Source organism: Chiloscyllium plagiosum, chromosome 14 (assembly GCF_004010195.1).
Source record: "Chiloscyllium plagiosum isolate BGI_BamShark_2017 chromosome 14, ASM401019v2, whole genome shotgun sequence".
Taxonomy (NCBI): domain Eukaryota; kingdom Metazoa; phylum Chordata; class Chondrichthyes; order Orectolobiformes; family Hemiscylliidae; genus Chiloscyllium; species Chiloscyllium plagiosum.
Genome location: NC_057723.1, coordinates 80,006,517 through 80,014,311, shown reverse-complemented (window position 1 = coordinate 80,014,311; position 7,795 = coordinate 80,006,517). Strand labels below are relative to the sequence as shown.

The 7,795-nt window shown below is 43.2% G+C and overlaps 1 protein-coding gene across 1 annotated transcript in view; it reads right to left on the bottom strand.

Annotated features, from left to right (window-relative positions):
- Positions 1-7,795, bottom strand: part of LOC122556838 (shootin-1-like) — a 119,354-nt gene that overhangs the window by 48,508 nt on the left and 63,051 nt on the right.

Genomic DNA, 7,795 nt, shown 5'->3' with positions numbered 1-7,795 from the left:
GAAATGTAGGGGTGCACGTTGGAAATGTGAGAGGATGGGATGGGAAGGGGAAGGGGAGGGGATGGGATCGAAAGGTGAAGGATAGGGATTGGGAAGACGAGGGGGTGGAATGGGAAGGTGAGGGGTAGGGATTAGGAGGGGGAGAGTGTGGGATGGGTAGGGGAGGGGGAAGGATAGTCAGATTGAAATGAGTAACCAGCAGGAAGTTGGTCACGTTGGCAATGCAGCAACAAGACAAAGTAACTCAGCATCGGAACTTGGCTGCTGTGAATCAATCCTTCTGATGGTGTACAGTGAGCAATCTGCAGAAACTGCCTCCAAAATAATACTTTCATATTCCCACAGGATATGATAACCAATGGCCAATGAGAAAATGCCAAGTTTGGAAATCCTAAGGGAAAATTAAAATCAACTGTCATAACTATCTCATGAGCCAGGGACTGGAGCAACATCCCTGCAGTGGATTCTAATCTGTGCTGGGAACTCTCCGTTGTATCAGACATCATTTATGAGCCCAGTGTTGTTAACATTTGTGATTTGATTAATAATTTATTGTGAACCTAAGTCACATTAGTAAATTAATTAAAAACTCTCTTGCCTCTACCAGAGAATCATTTGCATTAAAATAAGCCGACAAACAGTTCATAAAAATAGCAAGTGCAGACCCATTGTTAATTCATGATGACTGCCATCCAAATCACATCAGCTACCTGCAGAGGGTCGCTGTGTGCCAGTCAGCAGTGAAAACCCTACCTGTTCCTGTCCTGCCCTTTCAACTCACAGGAGACAAACCAATCATAGTACCATTGCTACTTTAAATTTTGGAATATAGCCTAATGAGTGTGAAGAGAATGCAAGTGACATATTGATCGAAAGCTGTACTGTTGAACAAACAAATGGCAGATTAAATTCATAAAGAAAGACTTTGGTCTTTAATTTTGCTCGGTGGCCATCTTTTCCAGTTCACTCTCACAAAGCTTAGGAGTCGACATATTTACATTTAAGCGTTTCATCTTGGTTGTTTCGTACTAAAGTTGTTGAAGTTTTTTTATCCCTTTCCATTTGTATTTTTGTAGGCATGTTTTTTTTGCAAAGTATCCCCAACGCCCACCCTCATTTCTAAGGGTACATGAAATGAACCCTGCCTCTGACTGAACAGTACAGCAGTGGTCCTTACTGAGCCTAGCATTTATTTTCTAGCTTACAATCCAAAACTGAGTTAAAGATCACACAACACCAGGTTACAGTCCAACAGGTTTAATTGGAAGCACACTAGCTTTCGGAGCGACGCTCCTTCATCAGGTGACATGTCTGGGGCTGGCTTTGGATTTAGACTGTGACTGTTTTGAATACAAAGGTGGTGCACCACAGCACAACTGACGATGACCTGAACTGCCAGCACTTCAGGAGTCATAACGTGTCACTTCTTATTAAAATTCCTTTGAAAGTTGTCTAAGGCATATTGGAGGAGAAAGTGAGGTCTGCAGATGCTGGAGATCAAAGTTGAAACTTTATTGCTGGAACAGCACAGCAGGTCAGGCAGCATCCAGGGAACAGGAGATTCGACGTTTCGGGCACAGGCCCTTCTTCAGGAATGGAGGGCCCTTCCTGAAGAAGGGCCTGTGCCCGAAACGTCGAATCTCCTGTTCCCTGGATGCTGCCTGACCTGCTGTGCTGTTCCAGCAATAAAGTTTCAACTCTAAGGCATATTGCTCAAGTATAACTTCTGCCTCACTGTTTTGTGGAAAAGATGTTGATTACTTGCAGGGAACACAAACTACAGGGCGCTGGCTGCTTTTCACGGGCCACCAGCTGTTCATTTGTAGCACGTAGTTTGACGCTTTGATGTTGGATGAAGCAACCCCTTCAAATAATCTCAAAATTGTGTAATTAAAAGTTCAGTACTGTAAGAATCATGTGACCAAGTTTCCTACCTCCTTCAAGTTAAGTAGAACAGGTACTATTGAGATAAAGGTTAGCGTTGCTGATGGTCTATTTTCCACCACCCTTCTCAGAAGCTAAGTGGAATGTCATTAATATTTTCTTCCAGGATATCATACCTTGTAATGCTATTGGATACCTGGAAGATAATTGGTCTCTGCAGCAATTTATAACATAATAGTTAGCATTCCAGTCCTTTCAGGCAGTACATGAGACACTGATTGTCCAGTCAACTTTGATTTCTGTAGAAGGTTCCGGAAGTATACTGCTAGATGCAGTCACGTGATGTTAACAGCTATCTTTGTTCAGTTGTCTGATATGTTTCTGACTAACTATACTAAATGTGTTGGGCCGAAGAGCCTGTTACCATGACTCTAAATCTAAATATACATCGATTATAGACGTTTATAAAATAATGAGACGTACAGATAGAGTTAATGGCGGATGTCCTTTCCCCAGGGTAGAGGATTTCAAGACTAAGTGGCACATTTTTAAGGTGAAAGGAGAGAGATTTTTAAAAGACCCAGGGGGCAAATTGTTTCCACAGAGGGTGTGGAGTGAACTTCCTGAGGAAGTGGTGGACATGGGTACAATTACAACTTTTAAAAATACATTTAAAAAGGTACATGAATCGGAAAGGTTTGGAGGGTTGTGGGCCAGGTGGGACTAGTTTAGTTCGGGATTTTGGTCGGTGTGGATCAAAGGGTCTGTTTCCGTGCTGTATGACTCTATGACTTTATATGCCTTAGAGTTGTTTTTAAATCTGTTTTTGATAATACTGATATAAAATTGATGTTTTGAAGTGGGAGATCCTCTGAAACTGGAGCTGGTAAGGTGAGACGCAATGAAAAGTGCTTTGCTGTTTCTATCCTTTAATAAATAATCGGGATATTTGTTCCAACTCCTCACCCTACCCAGTGGAAAACCATCTTGGGGTGACCTTGACCGTAAAAACAACCGCCCACTGACTGTGTGAATGTCTTGATAAATCTTCTCCACAACTAACAGAATTAAATCGTGTTTTACTTCTTTGTAGACTAATTCAGCAGAGCAGAGCAGAACTGAAGTCTATCTGATGTCTGTCTCACACTGTTTCAAGGAAATGGGAGCAACTCAGCTGAATCAGCAGCTTGACAGTTGGCGAAGTCTGGGGCGATGGGGCACATTTATATTTGCACATTCATGAGGTATTTTAAATGCGTGTTGTCAGCCAGTCAGAGAAATGAATATTTTGGCCGTTGCTTATCACGGAAAATAATATAAAGGATGGTACGAAATATAGAATGAGGTACCTGAGGGAGAATCTCAAGCATTGCACGTTGTTGCTCGGCCAGTTCAGGTCCACAGAAACCGATGATGTGGCGCAGAAAATCATTTCAACCTACGTGGCTATCCATCCTCAATGCTGTAGCAAACAGCATGTTAGAGTTTAGATGTGCTGGCAATGACAGTACATCTGCAGCGTGCATGCTATTTCAGCTTCAGTTCTTTTCAAGGGAATATTGACAAAGCTCTTCATTTATCAGTGGTCACTTGGCCGAGCAATTTAGTGTCTTGCGTATGTGCCTTGTTCTGTGCTGCAAGTTATCCCTGAGTGGATCAAGATCAGGAGTTATGGTGAGAGCATTACAATTCCCCATAAGACGCGAGGCAAGAAGATTGGCTTAATGATAGCCAGTACCTCGGTGTGCCATTATATTCTTTTACATTATCGTTATAAAAATAGAATTAAGAGAAAAGGTTATATTTTGAACAGACACAGTTTCAACGGGTGATGATCCGTGTTGGAAGTCTGAGAGGTGCCATGGAAACGGAATGCCACCTATAGAGCATGAGTGTGTTGGCATTGCTCAAGCCCATTCAGAATGTGTTCTACATTCACAGAGTTTCACATGAACACTATAGCTAGCTGATAACTCTCTGCAGCCTGCAGTGGACACATGCAGTGTGCATTCGACCGATTCCATCAATTGCTACAATTCCTAATACAGGGTCTCATTACCCCAATGCTGGAGTCTTCTAATGGACCCATGGCTGACAGCCAATCATTTACCCTCTGTAAGCTCATTCAAAACATTGCTCCTCCCCTTCACATTTTTGATCATGCAGCATTGCCCTTTGACGAGAAGGGCATTGCTTGTCACTGACCTCTCTTCCTGGAATTGAATGAAGATCTGTACACTTTGTGTCTTTCACTGTGTCTCACACTTGCACACACACAACATGGGTGCTGGGGAAAAAAATAAGCATTACCGCAGTTAGGCGGTAGAGTGGGCGAAGAGGAAAAAAAAATCAAAACATTGCTTCTTGCTCTCACCGAGACTCAATGACACCCCATTAACCTTCCACTAGCAGCTCGATTTTAAAATTCTTTCTCTTTGATTCAAATCGCATTCTGGCATCATCCCTTCCCATTTCCATTATTACCCCTCCAGGTGTAGAACACTCTGTGAATTCTGCACTTTTCCAAATCTGTCCTTCCTCCAAAAATTGATCACTTAAATGACACTTTCTGCTGTCCGGGCTCTTATCTCTGAAATTCCCTCCTTAAAACCTTGTTGCCTCTCCACCTCTCTCCCTCCCACAATATCTCCATAATCAAGTATTTAGTCACCTATGTTTACGTCTCCTTTTTGCCTTCATATCAGTTTTGATCTCATTTTGCTTTTGTCAACCACCTTGGGAGTTAATTACCATGTTAAGGCACTATACAAATGTAACCTGTTTTTTAATATAGATACTTGCAATACACAGTGGTAACTTGGTAACTCTCCTGCAGTAGATTTGCAGATATTATAAGCAGCACTGAAGCACAGAGTTAAGCTGCCTGAATGATCAGCCTGTGTTAGTATTCAGCTACTGAGTAGTCACTATTGCAATATCAATTAAAATGCCAATCCCAAGGCTTGTGTGATTCATATTGATCAGTGAAGTGCCTGCTGAGATATTCAAGGGCAGGCAAGGAGACCTGTTTCCTGACTTGAATAACTTGAAGTTGCTTAATGGTAAGTGAAGCAATTAAGCATTTGGAGGTCAGAGATGACACGTAGTTCCCATGAACCCGATCCCTGCCTTCCCTGTTTGTATTTTTGATTGTGCATGGAATACTTTTGGGTAGCGCCAACCCAATATAGCTGCATGTTAGTGCCAAGGTGGGAAGTGCCACCAGTGGGGCAGAGAATGGGGTAACTGTCGGACAAGGGGAATAAGGCAGATGAGGGTTGACCGTGACAATGAGGCAGTGGTAGGCCCCATCCCCTGAATTTCCCTCATTCTCCACCATAGAGTCACACAGCATGGAAACAGACCCTTCGGCCTAATCAGTCCATGCCGACCATAATCCCAAACTAAACTAGTCCCACCTGCCTGCTGCTGGCCCATATCCCTCCAAACCTTTCCTATTCATGTCCTTATCCAAATGTCTTTTAAATGTTGTAACTGTACCCACACCCACCACTTCCTCAGGAAGTTCATTCTACACGCAAACTACCTTGCGTCACATATTGACAAGGTGGTTAAAATGTCCTTTGGCACACTTGCCTTCCTTGGTAAGACCTTTGAGTATCGGAGTTGGGATGTCATGTTGAGGTTATACAGGACATTGGTGAGGTCTTTTTTGGAATACTGTGTCCAGTTCTGGTCTCCCTGTTATAGGAAGGATATGATTAAGCTGGAGAAGAGATTTACCAGGATGTTGCCGGTTATGGAAGGTTTGAGTTATAAGGAGAGGCTGGGACTTCTTTCACTGGAGTGTAGGAGGTTGAGGAGTGACCTTATAGAAGTTTATAAAACAATGAGGGGTATAGATAGAGTTAATGGTAGTTGTCTTTTCCTGAGGATGGGGGATTTCAAGACCAAGGGGTACATTCACAGTCCCATTCATTTGCACTCAGCGGCTGGAGGAAGATTTTAGCCGATTGCACTGCACCTTTGAACTGAAACCTGGTCTGAATTCACACAATATGGCAATTCCATGGAGTTTTAGATTAGATTCCCTACAGTGTGGAAACAGGCCCTTCAGCCCATCAAGTCCACACTGACCCTCCGAAGAGCAACCCACCCAGACCCATTCCCCTACATTTATCCATGACCGATTCACCCTAACCTGCACATCTTTGGACTGTGGGAGGAAACCGGAGCACCCGGAGGAAACTCACGCAGACACGGGGAGAATGTGCAATATCCACACAGACAGTTGCCTGAGGTGGGAATTGAACCCAGGTCCCTGCTGCAAACCACTGAGCCACCGTGCTGCCTGAATTGTGTAAGCAGAATTCAAACCCTGTAGCACCGTTACGTTTGATTGTCTTCATGGCCAGAAAAGGCCTGCCATCACTGTTGAAATTTGATGTTAGCACGACACCTACTCTTCTCTCACTTGTCTCAGAGACAGAGTTGTACAGCACGGAAACAGACCCTTCAGTCCAAATCGTCCATACCAACCAGATATCCTAAATTAATCTAGTCCCAATTGCCAGCACTTGGACCATATCCCTCCAAACCCTTCCTATTCATATACCCATCCAGATGCCTTTTAAATGCTGTAATTGTACCAGCCTCCACTATCTCCTCTGGCAGCTCGTTCCATACTCGTACCACCCTCTGCATGAAAGTAGTTGCCCCTTGGGTCCCTTTTAAATCTTTCCCCTCTCACCTGAAACCTATGCCCTCTAGTTTTGGACTCTGCTACCCTGCGGAAAAGACCTTGTCTATTTACACTATCTATGTCCCTCATGATTTTATAAACCTCTATAAGGTCACCCTTTAGCCTCTGACGCTCCAGGGAAAATAGCCCCAGCCTGTTCAGCCTCTCCCTAAAGCTCAATGGAAGGATATGTGTTGATAAACGATGGCTGGCATAGATTTCTTTAAAGATAAATTGTGTCTGATCGAGCGCTCTGCTGATGTAATAGAGAGCATTGATCAGGGTCGCATAATTAGTGTTAAGTACCTGGACGTTCAAAAAGACTTTGATCCTGCATGATAGCAATATCAAAGCACATCAGAGCAATGCTGGCACAGAGCTACAACTGGTGAAAGGATGGGCAGTTCTGATGAATGGTTAGATTTCAGACTGAGTGAATTGTGCAGTGATGGTGTCCCCTGGGACTGGTACCAGCATGACTGCTCTCCTTTATCCATGTCTCCAGACCTAATTTCAACGCTCACGTAAAACTTGAAAACACGGTTAATAGTGAAAAGGGATTCAGAAGAACAATATCAGCATGTGTATGTATTCGATATTTTATGCAAAGCAGCACAGTGATGCACCTTGGAATGAGGAGAGAACCATCAATTAAATGATATACATTTAAAGTGGATGCAGGAACTGAACATGCATAACAGCTGGTTACACAGGGTGTCTATTTACTCTGCGCAATGGGTGCCATTTTTGTTCTAAAATGACCTGTTGGAGGGGGATTTTAAAAAGGTGTCTATGTCTCATGTTCAGCAGCACAAACTCATCTTTATCCGGAGTTCCTTACCAATGCAATGTGAGAGTGGTCTCTAGGACACTCTCTTTCCCAGTAAACGACAGGATATTTATACAGACCATATCACAATGGCTACATGCAACATTGACATCAGCATTCGCCACCTTCTGTCTGACCTACACATCCCATCCTCTGAATATACAATCAATGATGAAAACCTCATAGAGTTATAGAGTGATACAGCACAGAAACAGATCCTTCAGTCCATGCCGACCTGTTATGAAGATGTGGGTGTACTGTACCTTTGAGAGTTAAAAGATAGCAGAACTACTTGACAACACCAAGTGTTCTGAATAAGGTAACCATGTAATACTTGGTCGAAAGCTAAATTAGTTGGTTGCCTGGAAACAACAAAATAG